This window comes from Eublepharis macularius, chromosome 2, assembly GCF_028583425.1.
Source record: "Eublepharis macularius isolate TG4126 chromosome 2, MPM_Emac_v1.0, whole genome shotgun sequence".
Lineage (NCBI taxonomy): Eukaryota > Metazoa > Chordata > Lepidosauria > Squamata > Eublepharidae > Eublepharis > Eublepharis macularius.
Window position 1 is genome coordinate 73,495,102 of NC_072791.1, and position 11,182 is coordinate 73,506,283.

Here is an 11,182-nt window from a genome sequence, read left to right on the forward strand (position 1 = left end):
CCATTGGAAATCAAGCTAATTTATCTAGACTTCCAACACAGTATCTTCCCTTCCATGTGAAGAAAATCAGCTTCATGGCAGAGAAAAATGTAAACAACTGCTATAAAATTACCAACTGCAAGTTTGTTTTATAACAGAACCCTTCCCAAAACAATAAGGTACAGCATATGAATACTAGCTGTCAATGTGACCCCCTTCCATGATACACGTGTATATATCAATCGTCATCTTAGGCAGTTTGAGTTACCATACAGCCTACATCTTCCCCAGTTTGTGTACTGACAATGTAATGTAAAATATAATTGATTCTAGCATTGGTCAAAGACATAGTCCAAGTTCAAAGAGGATCCAAATTCCTGAGTACTAGCATTTCATTTAGGCCTCAGCACTTTACAAGTTTGGGAAAGGAAGAAATGGCCAGATGTCCCAAAGATGCAGAGGTGCTTTCAGATAATACTGTCATGATACCAAGCTTTGACAGATTTTCTTTGGCTCTAGGAGCCACCCAAAACTTATGAGTCAGAATGATTTTTCAGTGTTCAGTGTTCTGATTTTAAATAACAGATATTCTAACTGTTGCTATCACAAAGCCTAACTGTAACCTATGCTATGATGAGAGTTGTAATTTATTTACAAATACAGGGGTATTTGGATGTCATCACTGCCACCACCACAACAAGAAAACAAACCTCGAACCCTAGTCTATTTGATGTAGTGGTTAAGAGTGCGGGACTCTAATCTGCAGAACCAGGTTTGATTCCCCACTCCTCCGCTTGAAGCCAGGTTGGTGACCCTAGGTCAGTCACAGCTTCTAGGAGCTCTCTCAGCCCCACCCATCTCACAGGGAGTTTTGTTGTAGGTGACATACTTTGTAAACTGTTCTGAGTGGTCATTAAGTTGTCCTGAAGGGTGGTATATAAATTGAATGTTGATGTTGTTATCAATTTCTCACAGTTCTACTATTATTTTTGAAAGCTCCATTTAATTAAATATTGGGGCCAATATAGACAGCAACTGGTTAAGGAATGAATTCATCCACCAATATTAAATGGTATAAGTTTATACATAAATGAACAATAGCAAGAACTTCATGCACATTTATTTCTCTGTTATACAACAAAACATTCTTATGCAAAATGATAAACTTTTGGTTGGTTTCAGCCAACTTTTCTGCTCAATCTCAGCTAATCCTACATATCACTTTCATGCTGCAGGTCTTATGATCCCAAATATAGCCTATTTGGGTAGACAAACAGGACCCCTTCCTCCCTTTTTCACCAGCTGAAGAAGTGTTGGATTTCGGCTGAGAGATGCTACAGTAATACCAGTCACCACAATGAGTTTTCTTAATTTAATTTTCAGTTTACTGCATAGAAACCATTAACTGTTATATTTACATTCCATTTTTTCTCCTCACTGGTGATCCAAATAGCATACAACATTGCTCTATCATCCTAACAATCACATAGTGAGAGAGACTGGGCAGAGAGAGAGAGAGAGAGAGAGAGAATATTGTGTGCCTGCCCCAAGTTACCCAGCAAGTCTCCATGGCACAGTATGAATTTGAACCTGGGTCTCTCAGATCCTAGTAAGTTTTAGAGTGGCACTACACCACATCGGCTCTTATTTTTAAAAAGAGATAAAAGACATGGGGTGCATAGGACAGTAACAATAAAGCCAAAGACAAGAACTGGTCAACAAACTAGATATAATTTTGATGAGGAGTACCTTGGGTATCCCATGTAGTAAAGAAACTGGTATGCTAAGTTTTAATCAGATTGCCAATGATGAGACAACATCTAAAAAAAAGTTAGTTTGGGAAAGAATAGCTGCAAACACACATTTTGCCCAGTTGTGAAACTGTAAAATATTCCTGAAACATTACATAGCTTCCCAGATAACTACTAGAGCAATTGCAGTACATCAATATCAATTCAATTCACCAAGGAGAGTACAAGTTTTAGATGATATCAAAATGAGTACAGAATGCTGCACGAATATTGGGGCTGGAAACTAGTCTACATCTCTTTATGTCTTTGCTGCAAACTGCTGCTCTGATTGCTATTAAATCTTATATTTGACTATTATACAATATATTGCAGTTTTTACTACTGACTGGAATAGGGAAAAGTAAAAAGGGAAGTCAAAAATGTAGGCAGGCATTTGTAAGTTACATATTATTACTAGGAATACTGCAAATTAACAGAACTATGTATTCTGCAAGACTGTACTCATCCTCACAACTCCCTTAGATCATTATTTCCATATTATAGGTCAACTGAGTTATTTGCTCAATGACAGAAAATGAGTATCTTCTCCCTTACACTCACTGACACAAACCAAAATTAACTATACATAATCCACAGCAGTTTTCTATGGAAAGAAAAAGTGTTTTTAATTCCAGGTGGGTAAGCGTATTAGTCTGTTGAAGCAAATACAAAAAGACACCTTGACGACTAAGTGGTGGATCTTATGACTCCCTTCAACAAAGTCTTCCTCCAACACTTTTCTCTATTTCATGGAGCCTTCTCCACTGGAATATGTCTTTGTGTATTTGAACGAAGACTTAACAGGATTCAACTTGGCCGAAGGGTGTTTCAGGGTCCAACCTATTCTAGCAGAGGGGGTACTGAAAGCATTTTGTAGGCAGAGTTACAAAGGCATTGTGAGGAAAGTGGTCTACCTGTCCCTCCTGTTCTCCAGCAAGACCATTCGCTGACCCTGTCAAATCTCACGTCCATGCTTCAAAGTCTAAATGCTGGGGCCAACAGCCACCAAGACAACAGGCAAAGGCTGTACTAGGTGTGACTGGGGAGGGATCTATTAAAAAAGAGAAAGATCTCTCTCTTCCCATTTTTGTTTGAATATCTATTTGTTATGGCTCCGACTTTAAGTAGCACAAGGCCCATATTACCAGGGATGTATTAGAGAAGATCACAAGATTTGTAGGGTCTGTATACTAATTTCCTATAGGGAGCCCTGTGTTGCAATCCTGTACAGAGTCACTACAGTCTAAGATTGAAAACCCTGGCTTAGATAGAAGTGACTGTCCATAGGATTACACTGTAACATAGTTAATTTAACCAGTTAAATATTCTTTGACTAGGAAAATGAATGTGCTTGATCTGACCCTACAAATCTTGTCATCAAAAAGTTGCATTACAACAATACAAAATAGTAAAATCACTTCAGGACTAGACCTGGTTATTTTTCTCCTACAGTTAGGAATAAATACTCCCTCACCCTACAACAGGATACCAACCTTTAGGCTAAAACTAAAATCATACCAGTAAACACTATACCAGTAGGCATCTGCAGAGAGCTTTCCTTCACCACTACCGGGTGTGTGTGTGTGTTGCACATAAGAACAGCATTCATTTTTGTACAACTCGAAGAGATGTTATCACCAGTAAACAAGTAGCATGGATCATCTCCCAAAAGTCTGAGCATCAGACTGAATTGGCTGGACCTGCCAAGGCTAAAGGCATGACAGAGACATTAGAGGGGGAGAAAGAGAGATATGAAAAAAAGAAGAAAAGTACTTTGTCAGTAGACTGTCTCATATGGGAGAAGATGTATCAGGAACTGACTGGTGAAAGCTAATCTATTTGTCTAGTGAAAGATAAACTTTTTGTATTTCCTGCCCCATCCTTGGCATTTATTCAGTTGTTAATGCCCACTCTACCTTGAGCAACAGTAATATGTCTATGCAGCCCAATTCAATGCATATTTATATCTGAGCCCCATAACACGATTGCAGACCCCTTCGGAGACCTTTGCAAAGCAAGAGTCAATACAATGTGGCTCAGGTGAGAAGCCCATGATATAGCCTTTTCCCACCATAGCACCATGCCTTCCAGAAAACAGGGAGGCCCTGGTGTATGAAAGAGTTTCCTTCATATATGGGCTACTTTCACATGATTCAGGTTCCTAATGATACCCAAATGGCATGGCTTGCAAACCAAATTTAGAGGGGCATCCTAAGTACACACATGATTGTGAAATGTTCTCTCTTTTGCCATCCAAGCAAGGGGAAAAGAGTTTTTCATCCCTGGGTTTTAGTTTTTTGTTATTCTCCACTTTTATAAGTGTGCTGAATCTATCTTTTGAGCTGCCTTAAGCAAGTTTTTCATGGAAAGGCAGTATAAAATAATCTAAACAACATAAAAATGCTACTTGTGAGATTTTAATGTGTATGTGTATATTCATTTACATGTTAATGAGTCCTTAGCGCACACTCACCCCTCTTTTGTGGCCACTAAGCCTTGGAAAGTCACACTGCCCTTGCGCAACCTGGAGAAGCAGAGAGGTGTATGTGAAAGCTGAGATTATAAAAAGAGTAACAGAAGCTAGCACACTGCAAAAATCCATGGCATCAGTTTACAAAATAATGCTGTTCAGTTAATTAAGGAAAGAAGGAATTTAACCATTTTAATTGCTAGCATCTCTTGAATTTCATACAGAGATGCAGTGACAGTTTTTACCTGGACATAGAAACGGAGAAAACAGAATACTACAGAAGATGGAATCAACTTTGCAGATCTGTCTTAGCTTTGTCCTGGTCACTAGGCTTTGATAATTCCTAAACTGAAAATAAATCCACATTTCTACAAACTGTAAGGTTAATGTATTTTTAGAGTATGCAGCTCATGTCACTGTGTTGTATTTCATAGGTATATATGTACCAAGGTTGGACTTGCCTGAGTAATAAATGTTTATAGCTCTGTATGTATTTACATTTAACTTTTGCCCTACTTTGTTTACTTAATTTCTAGTCTCTTCCTCAGAGATGCAAGGCAGATTACAAAACATTAAAATGTAATTAAACTGGACTGCAAAATTAGAAAAGAATGCAATAAAATCACATAATGCAAACAAACAGACATGCATCTTTCACTAGTGAAGTTAGTTTAATATCATCATTGTCCAAATGCTGCTACAAGATCCAAGAAGCAGGTTGAAAGTTCATAGTTTTAACTACCATAAAACAGAGGACATTGGACCATCTAAAGAAAAGATGGTTTAGAAATGTGATGAACCTCAAAACTAGCATACAAAACACTCACACTTTAGTTAAAAGCTTTTTCGCTGTTCTCTGAGATTACTGTCCCATACAAACTTGCCCTTTAAAAATCTGCAAAACTACTGTGAAAAATAAAGGCTACTTAAGTAACACCTTAATACATAAAGTATTTACAGGAACAGGAAAAAACACACTATCAGTTTAAATCTTCTCAATCTGACTGTTTCAAATAACTTCAGCCATCAAAGGTTTTCTACATCCCCTGTTTCTGCCCAATTCAGGCCACAAGCAGATACAAAGTTACAAATCAAATATGAATTTAAAAACACAAGCAAGCATTTAATAAAAATCTTCCAATTGGGTATTAAATGAGTTTCATTCAATCTATATAAGTCTGGCTGGCTTTTAAACCTGCTTAATTTGCAGTGCAATCCTTAACAGAGTTACACCCTTGACTTCAACAGGCTTAGATATTCATTTTAAAAGAATCCTGAGATTAACAGTACAATCCTATGCAGAATTACAAGAGTGACTCTACTCAACTGTGTGTTCTAACTTTTGAGACAGAAGCTGTAACACCTATTGGTGGTTCTTGCTTTCAGGCCTTATATAGACCAGCACAATAATTGTTCCAAGCCAAGCCAAAAATCTGCAGATTTAACAAAGCTGGAACTAAAGTGACATTGTTTGTATATCTGAACAACAGAAAACTTTTTAAAATATTATGTCAGGCTGAGAAGGTATGACTGTCCCAAAGTCACTTAGCAAGCTTCCATAGCAGAGGGGGGATCTGAACCTGGGTCTCCCAGAGAGCCTAGACTGACATTCTAACCACAATACCAAACATGGACACCCACACACCAGTATCAAGAAGCTGAGATTAAGAAGTTATTAGCATATAGCAACAATCTGAGATAATGAAAGCCACACTGATCATGTTTTAGTCATCCAAGAAGTTGAACAGAAAAGATTCTCATACCTTCTCATACAGCATCATGCCACCAATATTCAAGATAGTATCATAAGGAAAGGTATGCCATACTACTATTTACAAAACTAACACCACAACTGACAACAAAACATTCAAAAGGGCTGCATCAAAGATTCTCTATTGTTCTTGCATATACATTCCCCTAAGAGAAATTGATTACATGGGAGACTGTGGTGGCTTTTTCTACTTTACAAGTTAAGTTGATTATAGAACACATCTGAGTGGTTAGTGGAATCAGTCAGGATCAGCACAGTGCTATTAACAATTCTTATATAAAGTTAAGCAGTAAAGGAGAACATTGCATGAAATGATGTACTCCTTTCTCTGAACCAGATAATTTTACTCTTTTCAGTCACTCCCCCCTCACTCCTCCTTCTTACAGGCCATTTTCAAAGCAAGACATGAATATAAACTAAATTTAGTAATTTATCTTTGAAACCCTGATTCTTTTGTCCCAGTTAACAAAGAACATTATTTTTTCCGAGAATACAGATGTCAAAGCTTTACCTTTTAAAGGAAGAAAGCACGCCAGAATAAACTCGGTTACTTTTTAAGGTGTCACTAGATTTTATTTTTCTTCCATTTTCCTTTTGGTAATAATAGACGGACACAACTACCCCCCCTTTTTTTAAAAAAAAAAAAAGAGGGGGATAGTTGTGTCAGTCTTTTTTTTTTTTAAGAGCAACTACAGTCTCAAGGAAACCCAGTACAGACTGAGACACAAAGAAACGGCATGCCACCGGAATCTAACCAAGTCTTTCCATTACCCCCTCAACCTCCACGGGAGGATTCTGCGCCGTATTAACAAGGACCGTGTTGCGTTGTCACCCAGTCCAGTGGCTCTCTTCAGCCGAGACCGGGGGCGCAGCTAGGGCGCAGCCCTGTCCCACAGAAGTCCGCAATCGAGACACTGGGCTCTAGTAACTAGCCCATCCTCCAGGAAGTGCTTGGCAGCAGCAGCCAGCAGCTTTGTTCAGACAAGTTTTCAGACTTCCCAAGCAACGGGGGTTTCCTTCGTTTTCTTGGAAGCCTACCAAAAGTCCCATCCGCAGACACCTCCCAAACACACGCTTAACTCCACCATTCCGCCCTTCTTTTCTTTCCAAGACATCCTCTTTTAGACCTCCTCCTCCAAGGAGTCTCACTCGCCCCAGCGACTGCGAGCAGGTGAGCGTGGAGGGAAAAGGAAGAGCCAAGACGCTGACAGGCCCCTGGCCGGCATAACTCGCCCCGCAGTCACCTTCCCCTCTGCTGCTCTTGGCTAACAAAGAGCCAGTTTGGGGGGGGGGGGGAGAGAAGAGAAGTGGACTCGCCTGCAACCCCCTCAGCTCCAGCCGCTGCAAACCAGCCCCCCTCGCTCGCCCCTTCTTTATCTACACCACTCACCGGGCGACCTTCTCGACCGGGTCCAGCAAAAGGCAAGGCAAAGCTCCCGGGCGGCTCCCCTCTTCCCGTCCTCACTCCAAGGCACTGGGAGGCCGGGCGGCTGCAAGGCCCGCGTGCCCTTGGCTGTCTGGCTCGGAGAACGGCGGGGGAGGGGAGCCGACTCCTCTCGTCGCAGGCTTCAGCGAAGGCAGCATCCGCGGCCGCAGAGACCCAGCCGAGCGCAGCAGCAGAGGCGTCCGCCGCGCGAGCCACAACCCCCCTGCCAGTCCCGCCGCTGTTGCTTCCGCCAATTCTGCCGCGGCTGCTTCTCTTTCTCTTCCTCCTCCTCCTCCTCCGCCGCCAGCAACAGCCACTCGAAGGTTGCTCTGCCTGCGCTCTAGCGCGAGCTCGGCTCACGCGCCGGGCCTGGCGAGGAGGAGGGGAAGGGGGGCGGCCCTAGGAGAGCGTTTAAAGGGACAGCAAGCGCAGAGCTGCGGCAGGAAGAGCAGGGCGGAGGATAGGCCGGCCGGGGCGAGGCTGCAGGGCGGAGAAGGGAAAGGGAGGAGCCTCGGCAGTCAGCTCGCCGGCCGGCCTGGACACAAGGCCGGCGCCCGCCTACACGTGGACAGCGGACGCGGCTCCTCCCCCTCCTCTCCTCCGTCGCCTGAGAGAAGCAAACCCCACCGTGGGGCGGGCGGTGCTGGAGAGAAGTGCACAGACGCAGCGCGATCCTAGTTTTGCATTCCTTCGACCTTTCGGCATTTTGAATTGTTCGCTGATACACTATCATCCCTGAATCCTGTACGTAACTGGAGCTTCATACACAAACACGCACGCAACTGGATGTCTCTGGCGTGTCCCAAGTGTACTGTGAGCTCGCCTGGCCAACTAAGGCAGTCTCGCTGGCCAAACCATCCCTCGTGGCAGAGCATCCCACAACCCCGGGCACCTCAAGTTAGAAAGCTCGGGCAGTAAATGAGGAAGACCTCTGTCTGGGACCCTGGAGAGCCACTAGCAGTCAGAGCAGACAAGGCTGATGACCTTCATGGACTAATGGCCCGAGACAGCATAAGGCAACTTCCGGTGTTCTCTTACCTGTTGCTACTAGGAGTGGGTTACATGCCGAGGCCCTAAACTGTGTCAAATTTAAGAGGCCCTACAGCATTATTGCTAAAAATGTCAAATGATTCTAACATTTACATGTTTGTATTTAGAGGGCCCTCATAATGTGAACTGTAAACTGTAGTTTACTTAGTTTGTGCATAAATCCAGCCCTGCCCGCTACACCCCCGTTTCTTTTTCCTCCCCCCCCCCCCCGCCTTGTTTTCCTTTTGCCATTCTCTACCAGTTTCTGTCAGGAAGTTCTCTTGCATAAGATCCTGTCCTGTGTATAGGATTAGGTGTCCTATGTTGACATCTTCCCCCCACATTCAGATATTTTCATGTTTAAGTCATGTACCTTTCCCAACCTGCCTGAATAGAATCTTGCTACGTGCCTCACCTTCACTATTCCAGAACTATGAGAAATAAATTGGGCAGTGGAGGGGCAAGGGGAAGTGGCATATATTTCAATTAAGAATTACTAGGTATGATTGCATCTTTCTTCCCTGTAAACTGCCTTGTCAATCAAGATCTTAATCTAAGGCCCTGCTCCAAGACGTTTTTGAAGGCTAGGCAAATGGCTACCAGAAACAAGGCTTTCTCAGTGGTGCCTTCAAGGCCGACCATTTGTCTTGCGCTTACATTATCTGCTTTCCTAAGCATTTAACAGCAATGAATACTGATTCGCATTTATCTCTTGCTTATTTTTATTATTGTCAGTGTTTGCACTGAATTATTTTTGTTGTGTTGGTTGTGTTATCAAAGTTATTTTTTTAATTTGAGTTAGTAAATTGCTGTGATCATCATGGGAAAGAGTTTTTTTAAAAAATGCTTTGCTTGCTAATTTCTCATGATTTCTTACAGTAGCAAGGTGAAAACATCTAAGGTTATTCTTTATGAAGGTTTTAATCTTGCACTTGTGTGGCATTGAAAGACCTCCACTTGTTCCTCCATTTTGCTTTCACGTTGACACAGACTCTGCTTCAGGCTTGAAAATCCTCCAAGCGCCTAGGTCGTTGCAGAGAAAGCCTCTGTGATTCTTCATGTTATGCTTCACATCAATTCTGCTTCACAGTTTTAGTCTTTGAATATGTTTGTCAGTGGATTGCATTTGTTATATAACTGGACTGAGCTTATAGTAGTTGATATGTCTTAATGTAGTATTTGTTTTTATCTTTTGTTAGGTGTGCTTTTGGGATGTTTGGGATAAAAATATTTTAAAGATGTATTATGTTTCTGTGTATTGCCAAGAAATAACATGGCTATTTAACAAAACTTATATCCTGCCTTTCTGCCCTCATAAGAGCCACTTAGGCAGCTAACAAATTAAAATATAAAATCATCTTATAAAACCATGATACGACCACCATATATAAAACTGTTTGAACTACCACCACAGATCAATGAAGGGTATCATGATTAATGAAAAGCCAAGAGGGTGATCAATCTAAACCAAGTTTGCCAGGAAAAAAAGCATGACATTTGACTGAATGTCTTGAATCTTTTATTTTGAAAAGCTAATGTGTACATGTTTCAGAATGTACTGCTTTCAAAACAATGACTCATATGAATCTCTTGGCTGTGTCACCAAACTTCAGTGGTAACATGCATCAGAAGTTGAAACAGGAACTAGAATGTGCAACCATGTATCCTGGAAACATAGTTCTTACTTGAGAGCCTGGGATAAAGATTAAAAACCACACTTTAAAGAAAGACTATTATTTTATTGTATTCCTAATTTTTTTAAAAATTCTTTTCGGTCAACAAATCCAGTGAAGAAAATGTTAATTTGAGAGTTAACCAGTTAACTTTGGTTCCTTTACCAACCAAAGAAGTCTATTTTAAAACACTTCAAACAAAGACACAAGGAATTCCTGTCTATGAACAATGGCCCATGACAATACTTCTGAATCACTTTAATGTCATTTACTGAGTAGGTAAGTCCACAGAATTGTTCATTATGAAGCCTGTCTGATGACACAAATGTGAACTACTTTGTTCCCTTTTTGGTGCAAACCCTCATAATTTGATTTCCTCTTCCTTCAGAGGCATAATCTATGTGCCAAGAATAACAGCACATGAATAGTGTTGAAAATATGGAAATTACAGCAAGAAGAAACAAAACTTAGATGGTAGAAAGTACACATATAATACCACATGCCAAATATACCCTCAAAAGCCATGAACAGGTCATTCTATTGCATTGTGGGTTCTAAATTTATAGCATGCTGTACAATGATCTCATACTCAGCAGAACTTTGTGATTAATCTGCTCATATTGTCATCCAAAACTGAGCAAACAAGTTTCCCAGTTCTCATCTCCATTTTATTAACAAAAAATATAATCCTATGATTTTCAGAAGCAACAATTCATAGGACTAGGTAATCGGAGCTGGACCTCAGCACTAGTGTGAGGCGAGCACCTATCTACCAGACAGCCTACATGAGGTGCTTCACACCTTTTCAGGATCTAACGTAAGGGCAAGTTTCAGAAACTTGTTTGTATGCATATACAGCCAGGACCTGTTTCAGGGGACGGGGTCAACAAGAATACTGCTGATGGGTGTTTGCCTCCCCCCCCCCCAGCCTCCGGCAAGGCACAGTGCCCTGTGACAATGGCAGACAATGACAGTGGGGTGGCTGATTGGAACCGTTGCTGCTAGCAGCAGTCACACCAATGCAAGCCGTATTGCTTTGTATGT

At 41.5% G+C, this 11,182-nt stretch overlaps 1 protein-coding gene across 1 annotated transcript in view; it reads right to left on the reverse strand.

Moving 5' to 3' along the window:
• SUSD6 (sushi domain containing 6) overlaps positions 1–7,772 on the reverse strand; it is a 100,479-nt gene extending 92,707 nt beyond the window's left edge. Inside the window, exon 1 of the mRNA XM_054971133.1 lies at positions 7,401–7,772. The gene's annotated coding sequence lies outside the window, so the exon portion shown is untranslated. The remainder of the gene's footprint in view (positions 1–7,400) is intronic.
• Positions 7,773–11,182: the final 3,410 nt, after the last annotated feature.